The following is a 14,993-nucleotide window of genomic DNA, read 5'->3' as shown; positions in this document are numbered from 1 at the left end:
ATGGACTGGTTGGATCTCATTGCAGTCCAAGGGACTCTCAAGAGTCTTCTCCAACACCACAGTTCAAACGCATCAATTCTTCGGCGCTCAGCCTTCTTCACAGTCCAACTCTCACATCCATACATGACCACAGGAAAAACCATAGCCTTGACTAGAGGGACGTTTGTTGGCAAAGTAATGTCTCTGCTTTTGAATATGCTATCTAGGTTGGTCATAACTTTCCTTCCAAGGAGTAAGTGTCTTTTAATTTCATGGCTGCAGTCACCATCTGCAGTGATTTTGGAGCCCCCCAAAACAAAGTCTGACACTGTTTCCACTGTTTCCCCATCTATTTCCCATGAAGTGATGGGACCAGATGCCATGATCTTCGTTTTCTGAATGTTGAGCTTTAAGCCAACTTTTTCACTCTCCTCTTTCACTTTCATCAAGAGGCTTTTTAGTTCCCCTTCACTTTCTGCCATAAGGGTGGTGTCATCTGCATATCTAAGGTTATTGATATTTCTCCCGGCAATCTTGATTCCAGCTTGTGCTTCTTCCAGCTCAGCGTTTTTCATGATGTACTCTGCATATAAGTTAAATAAGCAAGGTGACAATATACAGCCTTGATGTACTCCTTTTCCTATTTGGAACCAGTCTATTTTTCTATGTCCAGTTCTAACTGTTGCTTCCTGACCTGCATATAGGTTTCTCAAGAGGCAGGTCAGGTGATCAGGTATTCCCATCTCTCTCAGAATTTTCCACAGTTTCTTGTGATCCACACAGTCAAAGCTTTGGCATAGTCAGTAAAGCAGAAATAGATGTTTTTCTGGAACTCTCTTGCTTTTTCCATGATCCAGTGGATGTTGGCAATTTGATCTCTGGTTCCTCTGCCTTTTCTAAAACCAGCTTGAACATCTGGAAGTTCACGGCTCCCGTATTCCTGAAGTCTGGCTTGGAGAATTTTGAGTATTACTTTACTATGTGTGAGATGAGTGCAATTGTGTGGTAGTTTGAGCATTCTTTGGCATTGCCTTTCTTTGGGATTGGAATGAAAACTGACCTTTTCCAGTCCTGTGGCCACTGCTGAGTTTTCCAAATTTGCTGGCATATTGAGTGCAGCACTTTCACAGCATCATCTTTCAGGATTTGAAATAGCTCAACTGGAATTCCATCACTTCCACTAGCTTTGTTCGTAGTGATGCTTTCTAAGACCCACTTGACTTCACATTCCAGGATGTCTCACTCTAGGTGAGTGATCACACCATCGTGATTATCTTGGTCATGAAGACGGTAGGTGTTGGAGAGGCATCAGAGGGCAGACACACAAACCATAATCACAGAAAACTAGTCAATCTGTACACGCAGACCACAGCCTTGTCTAACTCAGTGAAACTAAGCCATGCTGTGTGGGGCCACTCAAGATGGGCGGGTCATGGTGGAGAGGTCTGATAGAATGTGGTCCACTGGAGAAGGGAATGGCAAACCACTTCAGTATTCTTGCCTTGAGAACCCCATGAACAGTATGAAAAGTAGGGTAAGGGAACCCAGGAGAAACAGCTCTGCCACATGGCTTGCAGTCTCAGGTTTTATGCTGATGGGATTAGTTTCCCGGTTGTCTTTAGCCAATCATTCTGACTCAGAGTCCTTCCTGAGTGGTGCACGCCTTGTTCAGCCAAGATGGATGCCAGAGAGAAGGATTCTGGGAGGTGGTCAGACATGTGATGTCTCCTTTTGACGTTTACTGAACTTTTCCGGTTGGTGGTGGCTTATCAGTTCTGTGTTCCTTACCAGGACCTCCTGTCCCAAAACAACTCATGCAAATGGTTACTGTGGTGCCTGGCCAGGGTGGGTGGCTTCAGTCAGTGTGCTTCCCCTAACAGACAGAGCAGCTTGGTGGACTACAGTCCATGCAGTGGCAAAGAGGAGCATGTGACTTAGTGACTAAATAACAACAGCAAAACATTTATCTTAAAAAATGTGTAGATCTGAAATCATCATTTCAATAAAACCTCATATTTCCCTTCATACTGATGTTCTGAGTGACAGGAATTAGCAATCATACTTTTTAGGAAAGTCTCTACTCTTCTTTTACCTGTCCTAGTTTATTCCCCAAATTCCTTCACTAAATGTATTCATTAAATTCCTTTTAATTTTCTCATCTTTCCACCAGTGAGCTTAGGATTTTCTTTTCCCTTCAGATTTGTATAATTTACATTTGACCTTTGATTTCCTGTGGTTTGTGACTGAGGAAGCTGATCTAAGTTCTCTCCTTAGCATAAGTGCTTAAAAATAAGACTTTTCTTTGTCAGTAGTATGAACTGTGGTTTGTACTTTCTTATTTAAAAATTCAATTTAAAATTTTGTTTTAATGTGAATTTAGCTTTGGGTCAAAATGTTCATTTGCAAGAAAAACTTACTGTTTGAGAGGATTAATGTGTTCACTTTTCTTTTAGATGCTTAAGTCATTTGAATGCTTTCTTTCTCCCTGCATCTTTATCTACTCTTCTCTCTCCACGGACCACTGTTAAAGCTTTTGTAATTGGTCCCTGGGTCTTCCACTTCAGCCCTTCCAAAAAGGCTTCCCCATACAACAGTCACCCACTCCAGTGTTCTTGCCTGGAGAATCCCAGGGATGGAGAAGCCTGGTGAGCTGCCTTCTATGGGGTCACACAGAGTTGGACACGACTGAAGTGACTTAGCAGCAGCAGCGTACAACAGTCAGAAAGATCCTATAGAAATGTAAATTCAGTCACATTTCAAAACTCTCCTGTGGCCACCTCTTGCTTCCTCTTAACTTCCTTCAAGAATTATGCTGCCTCTTTCCTGCTATTCTTGTACTCCTTCAACTCCAGCTCTCCTGCCTTCTTGCTCTTCTTAGAACGCACCAAGCTCATTCCAACTGCAGGCCTTTGCCTTCCTGGTGAATTTGAGATTCTTGCTTCTTGCAAAAGAATTTGGAGATGAAGTGATAGGTAAAAAGTGGATTTTGTTTATTGTAGTCTCTAATTTGTGTCCAACTCTTTGCAGTCCCGGGGACTGCAGCACGCCAGTCTTCCCTATCCTTCACTGTCTCCCAGAGTTTGCTTAAATTCATGTCCATTGAGTCAGTAATGCTATCTAACCCTCCTCTGCTGCTCACTTCTCCTATTGGCATCGATCTTTCCCCAGTATCAGGGTCTTTCCAAAGAAGTGGATTTATTTAAAGTGAAACATATTCCACACGTAAGAGTGTGGGCCATCCCAGAAAGTGAGAGAGGCTTGAAATATGGCATAGTTAGTTTTTATGAGCTGGGTAATTTCATACACTAATGGGAGGATTATTCCAGTTGTTTGAGGGAAGGGGTATAGATTTGTAGGACTGAGTCATCACCAGTTTTTTGACCTTTTATGGTTCATTTCAACTGTCATGGTACTGGTGGGCATGTCATTTAGCACTTGCTAATGTATTACAATGAGCATATAATGAGGCTTAAGGTCTATTGGAAGTCAGATCTTCAGCCATGTTGGACCTAGTTGGTTCCAACCAGTTTTTGTCATATCCTATGGTCAAAGTTGTGCCTTGCCCTGTTCTCCTGTTTCAGCCTAGAAGGATTCCCTCCAGATAATTTCTGGTTCCTTTCTCACTTCATTCATATCTCTGCTCAAATACCAGTCTTTCAAAGAATCCTTCTCTTGTCACAACCTCTTCTCATCACTCATTATCACTATACTATTATTTTTAATTTCCCATCTATCACTAGCTGATATATATATTTATTACTTTTTCCTTTCCACTAGAATATAACCTCCAGAGAGTATAGATATTTTAAAATTAAGAACAGTTGATGTAGTCAACTAGTGTGCTGCAGCCCATGGGGTCGCAAAGAATCAGACATGGCAGTGACTGAACAACAACCACATTGTTGATGTGCAAAACTATATAAGCTTCAGATATACAGCATAGTGATTCACAATTTTTAGAGGCTGTATTCCTTTTATAATTATTACAAAATATTGGTTATATTCCCCATATTATACTACATCCCTGTAGCCTATTTATTTTTTATTGAATAGTTTGTACCTCTTAATCCTTTACTCCTGAGGATGTAGATTTTGCTGTGTCCACTGCTGTATTTCCAGGACTTAGAAGGGACCTTGGTTTATAGTGGATAATCAATATTTGATAAAGGAATGCATGAATTGAAATGATTTGTTGACTAAAGTGGCTTGGCAAATGTGTAGACCTAAGAAGAATTTATTGCTATCTTATCTGATTGACATTTTGCCATAATTTGGATTCAGGGTATTTGGTTTCTTTTGCTAAGCTGATGAGAATAAAGAAATATACTTTGAAGATTGCTTGAAACTAAGACTTCTCCTTCCTAAACCACAACTCAAGATAAGGGCTTTCATACAGGTAGTTGATTTGGGGAAGTGACCCAAGGATGAAGAAATGGAACAGTTGTGAAAGAGAAAGAGGGAAGCAGTCATAACCTATCCAAGGTGAATTTTTGAGCTGTTTGCTGCTGTGGGCAATGTTGAATCTCCCCAGGAGAAGGAATTGGCAACCCACTCCAGTGTTCTTGCCTAGGAAATCCATGGATGGAGGAGCCTGGTGGGCCACAGTTCATGGGCTTAGCCATGACTTAGCAGCTAAACAACGACTTTAGGTTTGCACATATGCTGGTGTTGATGGGCATTTCTGCAGTGTCCCTATGGTTGCAGTGGGGGCCCCTGGTAGAAAGCTGAGGTGAGGGGCTGTTAGGTTACACCTGCACACAGCTGGTTACTGAAGTACTGGTTAGAGTAAAAAAGGGAGGGAGGAGGATGAGAGATGGGTAACAAGAGGTTTCTTTTTTATGTTTTCCTGGCTGCATGGCGTGTGTGATTGTGATCTTACTTCCCCAGTCAGGGATTGAACTCATGCTCCTTGCACTGGAAGCACAGAGTCTTAACCACTGGAATGGCAGGGAAGTTCCAACAAGAGTTTTCTGATGCAGTGATCTTCACTGTTTCCCTCTTACTCATCTTAAACTGGCTTAAAATGATTCTTCATACTCTTTAAGGGCAGGTTAGAGGCCTTTTTCTTTTTGGTTTCCTTCAATATCTCACATGATATATAGTAGGAGTTGGAGAAATATTTCTTTACTATCTGATTGTCTTGCTAGCATTATCCCATATTCATTTACTTTTGGTAGTACCCTTAAGTATTATAAAACAAAGAATCTCTAGGTTAGTGTACATCTTTTGTCAATGAAATGTAAAAAACAAACAAATAGACCCAATAAACCCATGGATTAGTTAACTGTACTCTCTTTTGGGGGAGCGAACAGCATTATTGTTATATAATTTACATACTTATACAACTTACCTATTTATAAGTATACAATTTAGTGATTTTTGTGTATTTTAGAGTTTGTGAAGCCATGACCACAATCCATTTTAGAACATATTTATTGCTTCAGAAAGAAATCCCATACTAGTCTTTAGCAGTCATTGCTTTCTTCTCAGCTATCCCCAGCCATAGACAGTGACTCACCTACTTTGTTTCTATTGATATGCATATTCTGGATATTTTATATAAATGGAATCATAAATATACTAGCAGACACACTCTTAAATCTTGCACATATTCATTGAACCTGAATTTCCTAGTATCTACTATGAGCCAGGTACTATGCTGGGCATGGGGGAACGTGGTGTTGGAAAAAAGCAGACCAGGTCCCAGGCTATATTTTAATAGAGGAAGCAGGAACAAACAACAGCAAATCTAAGCAACTACATAAAACAATGAGATATGTGCTATATTGAAGACCTAGTTTACAAACAGAACAGTGATGATGGCAAAGACATTTTGACGGAGTTGTGAGGTCATGAGCAAACACTTTCTAAGCAGGTGACATTTATGTGGAACTTGAAGAAACTGATTATATGATGAAAGAAGGGTGTTTTGAGAAGAGAAAGCAGCATGTGTAAAGGCTATTACATGGGCAGAAACTTAGCTTGTTTGAGAAACTGGACCATTGCAGGTGAAGCACAGTGAGCTAACAGTGATAGGGGTGCAAGACTGCACACTCAAATCCTACTGGGACAGGGTAGGGATGTGCGGGGAGTAGATGATGCAAGGCCTTGGAGATCAGTATAAGAGGCTGGATTTTATTCTCTTTGTATGAAAAGCTACTGAGGGTATTGCACAGGAGAGTGGAGTGAACTGACTTGTGTTTAATAGGATCATTCTTGCTGAATAGCAAATGGAAGAGATACAACATAAATGAACCAGTTAGGAGGCAGTTTCAGTGGTTTAGGCTAGCAAGGATGATGGCCGGTGAAGGGTTGATTTCAGTGGAGATGCAGAGGAGTGAACATGTTCAAAATATATTGTAGAGCTAGAGAATATGACCCAGACCCAGATTCTGAACAAATGTTTAGAGATGAGATAAAGAAAAAGGAGACAGAGAAAAGTCTCTAGGCAAGTAAGAGGAAAGCTGAGATTTTAAAGATGTAGAAACCAAGGATGATAGAGGGGGCAACTCATCAGAGGCTATGAGGATGTCAAGAAAGATAGGAACAAAGAAGAGTCCATTCCCTTTGGCAAAACAGAGGCCACTGACAACTTTGAGGAAAACAATATTGATGGAAAGATGAGTAGAAATGTGGCTGCTGCTGCTAAGTTGCTTCAGTCGTGTCCGACTCTGTGCGACCCCACAGACGGCAGCTCACCAGGCTCCCCCGTCCCTGGGATTATCCCGGCAAGAACACTGGAGTGGGTTGCCATTTCCTTCTCCAATGCATGAAAGTGAAAAGTGAAAGTGAAGTCACTCAGTCCTGTCTGACTCTTAGTGACCCCATGGACTGCAGCCCACCAGGCTCCTCCATCCATGGGATTTTCCAGGTAAGAGTACTGGAGTGGGCTGCCATTGCCTTCTCTGAGAAATGTGGTTAGATGGACCAAAATGGGAATGCACATGAAAAGGTAGAGGTAGTTCTATTTGCAATTTTTTAAGGAATCTCCACACTGTTCTCCATAGTGGCTGTACTAGTTTGCATTCCCACCAACAGTGTAGGAGGGTTCCCTTCTCTCCACACCCTCTCCAGCATTTGTTGCTTGCAGATTTTTGGATCGCAGACGTTCTGACTGGTGTGAAGTGGTACCTCATTGTGGTTTTGATTTCCATTTCTCTAATAATGAGTGATGCTGAGCATCTTTTCATGTGTTTGTTAGCCATCCGTATGTCTTCTTTGGAGAAATGTCTATTTAGTTCTTTGGCCCATTTTTTGATTGGGTCGTTTATTTTTCTGGAATTGAGCTGCAGGAGTTGCTTGTATATTTTTGAGATTAGTTGTTTGTCAGTTGCTTCATTTGCTATTATTTTCTCCCATTCGGAAGGCTGTCTTTTCACTTTGCTTATATTTTCCTTTGTTGTGCAGAAGCTTTTAATTTTAATTAGGTCCCATTTGTTTATTTTTGCTTTTATTTCCAGAATTCTGGGAGGTGGATCATAGAGGATCCTGCTGTGGTTTATGTTGGAGAGTGTTTTGCCTGTGTTCTCCTCTAGGAGTTTTATAGTTTCTGGTCTTACTACCTTATGACCCAGCAATCCCACTGCTGGGCATACACACTGAGGAAACCAGAATTGAAAGAGACACATATACCCCAATGTTCATCGCAGCACTGTTTATAATAGCCAGGACATGGAAACAACCTAGATGTCCATCAGCAGATGAATGGATAACAAAGCTGTGGTACATATACACAATGGAGTATTACTCAGCCGTTAAAAAGAATACATTTGAATCAGTTCTGATGAGATGTATGAAACTGGAGCTGATTATACAGAGTGAAGTAAGCCAGAAAGAAAAACACCAATACAGTATACTAACACATATATATGGAATTTAGAAAGATGGCAATGATGACCCTGTATGCAGGACAGCAAAAAAGACACAGATGTGTATAGCGGACTTTTGGACTCAGAGGGAGAGGGAGAGGGTGAGATGATTTGGGAGAATGGCATTGAAACATGTATAATATCATGTAAGAATCGAATTGCCAGTCTATGTCTGATGCAGGATACGGCACGCTTGGGGCTGGTACACGGGGATGACCCAGAGAGATGTTGTGGGGAGGAGGGTGGGAGGGGGGTTCATGTTTGGGAACGCATGTACACCTGTGGTGGATCCATGTCAATGTATGGCAAAACCAATACAGAATTGTAAAGTAAAATAAAAAAGAAAAGAAAAGAAAAGGTAGAGGTAGTCTGTGTAGACTATTAAGGAGAGTAGAGAAACAAGTTGGGGGGTAAGTGAATTGGGTGGGATGTTTTTTTCTTCCCTCCAGTTGGGACATATTGAAACATGTTTGAATATTAGTGAAAATTACTCTGGAGAGGGTTTGAGGCAGAGAGGCTTAAGATTCAGGAGAGAGGTCTTGAGAAGACAGTAGGATAGGAGATTCTGAGTATGACTGGAGGCATTGGCTTTTAATAAGAATAGTGAATTTTCTTCATTGTAATCAGAGGGAAGAAGACAGAGCCACCACAAACAGATAGGTTTATGCTGGTGACAGAATTCCACTTTGGTGGCTTCTTTTTTCTCAGTGGAGATGTCTGGACTCTGAAGAAGGGGAGAGTGTCCATTGATCCTAAACTGAGGGTGGAAAAGGTACACTGTATAGGTCACCTTACCTGGGCAAGGGACAAAGGATAGAGTAGATGTATTGTTAAAAAAAATTTGCAGAACCTGAGAGTTGCACGTTAAGTTTTACTTGGGGCAAAATGAGGACTGAAGCCTGGGAGACAGCATTTCAAATAGCTCTGAGAAACTGCTCGGAGAAAGCAAGGGGGAGGTGCTAAGATATATAGGAATTTTGCAACAAAGAGCAGGTAGTCTGAATGTCAAAAGTTTACTGTTGATTAAACCAGATATCTTAAGGAACTGAGTGCTTTTCTCTGTATGGGAAGATAACAAGAGTCTGGGCTCATTGAATTCATTCCTTTGATATGCACCTCAGCTATGTGGGGCCAGTAGCCTGTGTTTTTCACATCCCGAGTTCCCTCAGGGCTGACCAGCTCACCATCCATGGTGGCTGCCATTACTGATGACCGGGGAATCCTTGTTTACCAATATGGCAGGAAATATTATGTTGATCAGTATTATGTGCATATTGTTATGCCCAAGTCGTGAAATCTCCCAGTGACTACCAGGGAGCCGGTATCCGATGCAAAAGCAAGAGAGTTTTTATTATCAAGCTCGAGCTGGGGCTCCCACTGTTACCGACGCAGCGGCTAAGGAGAGGAGCCCTGAGTTTTGGGTTACATTGCTTATATAGGGAATATTCAGGTGAAAGGGTAACAAAGGGGGTGTTCAGGCTGAAGGACTACTGATTGGTTACCCTCTTCTACAGGGTTGTGTGTGGATTTCTGATTTTTTTTTACTTCCATGGTAAATCATTACTTCCAAGGTAAATCACAAATTCTTGAACTTAAAGTCAGGAGGTTTAACCTAAGGGCTAATTGGCTCATGCACAGTGGGGCAAATTTAGGCAATATCCAAAGTCTAAGTCTGTTTGCCCAGTACCTTTGCAAAATGGAGCTCTTTTACAAGATAGAGTAGCTTAGCCTGTTCACATATGACATATTATTAAATTACTTAAAATGAGCAAGTTTATTGGCTGGATTATTAGTTACAAAGTTGCAGGCCAGTTTGTAGAGAGTGGGATCTGGTGTTGAGCAGTTTTTGGTGCGAGCCAGAAATGAATCTAGACTTCATTCTTTAGTAGTAGAGAGCTGTGCAGAGTTTCATAAGAGAGCAAGAAATTTGAGGGGTATGGTATTTAAGGAACATGAATCTTTCATCTACTTTCAGTCTAAATTGGAAGGGAACAAAATGCAAATACTTGAGGCAAATAAGCACCTTGTTAACACACACACTTTAGTTTCTGTGTTAGAAAATGATTAAGTATCTATTTCAGCATCTACACCCAACTGTGACCATTTGTTGAGTGTCCTCAATTTATGAATGTAAGAATTGAGGGTTAGCAGGACTAGAAAGAAAAATCCTGTTATATGAAACTTGTATTCATCTAAGCAAATGGATCTCTACACTCTGAACTTATGTGTCTGTCCAATGATAGGAATATTTGGCAACAATGAGGTTTGTAGCTTCTGACATCTAGGTACATTGTATTCTTATACATATTTGTGTATCTTCTGGTCAACCCATCATTTAACACCTATTAGGAACATGATAACCCAGATATAAGGCAGAAAGACATTTTAATAAAATGGATTCCAAATAAAGCCCTGAATTATATCTATTTGGCAGATAAGATTAACACACATACAGATTAGAAAATGATGGAAAACATGTATACTTGAGAGGACCGTGGTACCTCACAAGTTTTAAGCACTTTAATCCTGAGAATGGAGACACTGATATGAATTGGAATGATTCACATGGATGAATGAGATGCTGAAAAAGGAAATTACTAAGAGAAGTGCTGATTCGTAGTGGAAATCTGAGATTTAGGATTGTAAGAAGGCACTCTGGATATAGTAAGAACACAAGTTTAAGGAATAGAAATGATGGTGGAATATTTAAAGAGCAGAGAGACCCGGTGAAACGAATAGAGACTCTAGTTAAAAAACCTTACTGCTGCTGCTCTACAGCTTTGTGATCCAGGACGTGAAATATAACCTTCCTGGGATTCAGCTTCCTCATCTGCATAATAGGGATAATGATGCTTGCCTCCAGAGTTCTCATGAAGGTATCACATACTGTAGGCACTGGGCTTGACACTGAGTGTGTAGGAGCTATTATTTATGGAACAACAAAGAGAGAAAGGATCATCATTCATTCAGTCTATTCTTTCAGAGAGTATATAAATGTGCTCGGCACTGTTCTTGGTTCCGGGGACGCAGCAGTTTATAAAATGCCCAAGTTTCCACTCTCATAGAACTTATAATCTTGTGGAGGGATGTGTATTTAAAGAAAAGGAAGAGTAGTGTAGGTGAAACAGAAAAAGGTGGATGAAGGAGCTGGTGAGGAGTGAAGGCTGTCAGAGATGAAGCGGTGGTAAGATCATATAGGACCTTAGCAAAGGCACTGTCAGGGTCTATGGTAGAGACAGTGGATTTGACAGATTGAAATGTGAAACCATCTAGATATTTCAGGGCAGTGGTGATACACATATGTTAAAGGCTCACCGTGGCTGCTGTGCAGGAACAGGCTATAGGGAGATGAGGGCGAAAGCACAGTGAACGGCTCTTGCAAAAAGTCCAGCTGAAAGGCAAAGGGGCCCTTGGGTTAGAAAGCAGTGGAAACTATGAGATCTGATTAGTTGTTGCATATATTTTCAACAAGGAGTTGGCAGGATTTGTTAATGGATGGAATGTGGAGTGTGAGAGAAAGAGGGTGATCAACAAATGTTTCTTCTGAATGTAGTCTCCATATACTAAAATTAGGGAGATAGAATAGTAGCAGCCATGGGTGGAATGAACAAGATTTCTGCAGGATATACAAACTGAGGTTCTTTTTAGGTTTCCATATAGAATTAACTAATAGAGTTTAGAAGTTTGTCTGAATTTCAGGAGAGAGGGAGGGCCTAAAACACAAATTTGAGAGAAATTTGCACTTAGATATTTTTTTAAAGTCATATAACTGGATGAGATGAGTTAGGGAGTTAGTGTAGACAAGAGATCGAAGGATTGAGTCCTGAGTTAGATCAGTGCTTAGAGGTCAGGAAGATGAGAAGGAACCATCAGCAAAGAAGACTGAGAAATAATGTCAGAGAAGAATTGAGAGTAGTGTTTTAGAAGCCAACATGTAGAGGCTGTTTCAAAAGATAGGGAGTGATCAGTAAAGTCAGTTTTTACTTAATGAGTGAGAAAAGCCTTGAGCAGTAGCTGTTGCGTTTGACAATGTTGATTACTGACCTTGACTGGAGCTGTTTTTGTAAAACTAGGAGGAAATTAACTAAGTTAGAATAGGTTCAGGAGAGAATGCATCAGGATATTCAGACAGCAAGTATAGATAATTCTTTTAGAAAGTTTTGCTGTAAGAAGAAGCAAAGACATGAAATAAGGAAGGTCAACACAGCTTTTTTAAACAGGAGAGACATAGTATTAATTTATGCTAATGGAAAAGAGCCAATAATGGGGCAGTTGATATAACTGAATTGTAGAATTCATGTTCGAGAATGTGAAAAATGGTTGGATAGTAGATGATAATATTAGACTTTAAAAGCCACTGAACAACTTGGGACCATGTTGTAAGCAACAAGAAACCTTTATAGAAACTTGGATAGAGAAGTGACATAAAATCTATATGTGCCTTCAGTAAAATTCAGCAAATTGATTTATAAGCATCATTATGCTTATTACCCCTATTAAATGTAAAAATTGGGAAAGTCTCTGCATTGTAAACACACAATTCATCCATTGGTGGGATGTGCTGTAGAACTTGAACTCTAATATGCTAGTCCATTGAATCCTCCCAGCAAATCCAGAAGATTGATACTATAATTGACCACATTTTATAGAAGAGGAAACTGAGACTCAGAAAGTAAGCAACTTTTCCTAGGCAGTAGATGAAAGTGGTAAAGCTAATAATTGCACCTAGACAATCCAGTTCTGGAATACAGTATAAAGTAGCATGTTCTCTCCCTGTGTTGTCTTATAAATTTCATTTGGCCCCATTTTAGTTATTTCATGAATATCTAAAAAAATTTACTGTTTTCCTCAAATATCCTGTCTCACCATTTCTATTAATTCTGCAAATTACATTTCATTTGCTATAGCTCACATATATTATAATATACACATCACTGTGCATAATTTACAAATCATGTTCACACAAATTCTCTTTCTATACATATTCACCCCTTGATGTGATGGTCAAATGCAGAGTCAGATTAAAATGTTTTTAGTAATAGCCATTTCATAATTGCATAGTACTGTATTGTTTACTGAGAACTACCACATAAACAATTTTATTTAATACTTGTAACTACCTGGTGTGTTTGTCAGAATACATATAAATATTTCCTTTTAAGAATCATTGCCATTTAAACAAATGAAGAGTCAGAGATACTGACACAGTGCTTAGCTCAGAGTAGACACTTAGTTGAATAAATAAAAAAAAATAAAAAGAATGAATGAATGAATGGTCCATGGTTTTAGTCATAGAGTTTGGAAAAACAGTGCCATCCTAGAAAACTGAGACTCCTGACTGTTAATCCAGGGATTTTCCCATTATATTGCAGTTGTCGTGAATTTTTAAATCTTTATTTTAAAAATGAAATCCTTTGGCTTCCAAGTACTAGCAGGTAAAATATAATCAAAGTGGTGAGAAAGAATTCTTTATGTGCTGTATCTCAAATTGAGAGCTGGTTTTCGATTGGAGAATTGCCATGGTATCACAGGTAGCAGACGTTCCTTTGGGTCAATATTTAATTAATGTCTCAGCAGATTGCTAATAGAGACTGAATTGTAGGGAGGGCTGTTTGGGAGGTGAAACGGATGAAGAAAAGATGATTCTCAGTTACTGAAATCATTAAAATATTGAAGGTGATTATTTACATGTTTAGGGTGCATTAATTGTTCTGACATGGGCACACTCTGGCCAGGATAATCAATGTCCTCCTTATATCCCTCTCTCCTAGTCATTTTTAACAGGCTCTGAAGGCAATAGGCTTTTTGGCACCCTATTTTATGCACTTCTATACATTTGCTTCAGATGATGAGCTCTGCCAGAGGCCGTGATCAAAACACTTCTATTCTGGAGGTGGGTGAAGCGGTACAGGTTCTCACACCCATCTATGAATATAAGTTGTGAGTTGGCTCTGGCTTTTCTCTTCTAAAAGGTGGGCAGTAACACTCTTTCTGGATGAGGAAGGCGGTTGCAGTGGTGGTATTGAGGGCTTTGATAAGCAGTTAGAGTGGGGAGCACATATTTTTATACTCTTGGTTAGCCAGGAATGATTTCACATAGCCTAGAAACTGTTGGAGTGTGATGGGCAATTTGGCCAAGTCAGGTACAACTGTCAAAGTTTTATTTTGTAGGGGAACTTTAATGGGAAGACCCAGCTTTTCAATATGTCTTTGACATGAGCCTCTTGGGAGGTGGTGGATAACCGTTCTGTGCGTGTGTGTGTGCGTGTGTGTGTGTGTGTGTGTGTGTGTGTGTGTGTGTGTGTGTGTGTGATATGAGGTAGTTGTTACTATTGTCCATCTCCTCTATGAATTGCCAGGCATTCTCCCACATCTTGATGAAAGGTTACAGGCAACTCTGTTACAGAATTCCATGCTTCTGCCCCAAACTAGTAAGCATAGGACCCTCCTCCAGCTAACTCTTCTTGGTGGGGAGTGTCACGATGCAGTGTGGCTTTAAATGTGTCATCTTAAAGAGGTATGATCAATATAGCATGCTATCAACAAACATGTGCCTTAACTTTTTTTTTCCTCCTGGTCGGAGGTATCTGAATCATGTAAGAAGCATTTGAGCAAAAAATCTTTATTTTTGAGAAAAAAAATTGTTGCTGTTCACAGATACCTATGTATCTATCTCTATATCATGATGAAACTGTTTTCTGAAAGAATGAGGAAAGTTGAATTCCTGTGTCAGCATAAGATGACTACTTTTGCTTCCGTGATATCAATTAAAAGTATAGACTCCCACATCATGCATCTCTTAGCAAAAAGCCCAAACTTGCATATACAGCCTCCTCCCCAAAGAGGTTTGAAATGGTATTTTGAGAAACAGTTCAAGAGACACGCTATTCAATGAGAACTGAATAGTCTCTCAGTTCTGTTGCAGGGGCCAAACTACATCACCGGAAGACAACACATCTTAGCTAAAACCTTGGTTTTTTAGTAGAGTACATTGGTTGAGCAGTTTTTCTGAGTTTTTGTTTTGAGTTTGACTGGTGGAATATAATTAAATATTATATCATTGGCTTTGAACAAAGGGCAAGTTAAGAACCAGCTCTATTTGAAGAATCATTCTTCAGCAGAATTGCAGTGCACACAGCAATTGCT

Source organism: Oryx dammah, unplaced genomic scaffold, assembly GCF_014754425.2.
Source record: "Oryx dammah isolate SB20612 unplaced genomic scaffold, SCBI_Odam_1.1 HiC_scaffold_29, whole genome shotgun sequence".
NCBI classification, from domain to species: domain Eukaryota; kingdom Metazoa; phylum Chordata; class Mammalia; order Artiodactyla; family Bovidae; genus Oryx; species Oryx dammah.
The sequence above is the reverse complement of the archived record's forward strand: the minus strand, read 5'-3'. Positions refer to the sequence as shown.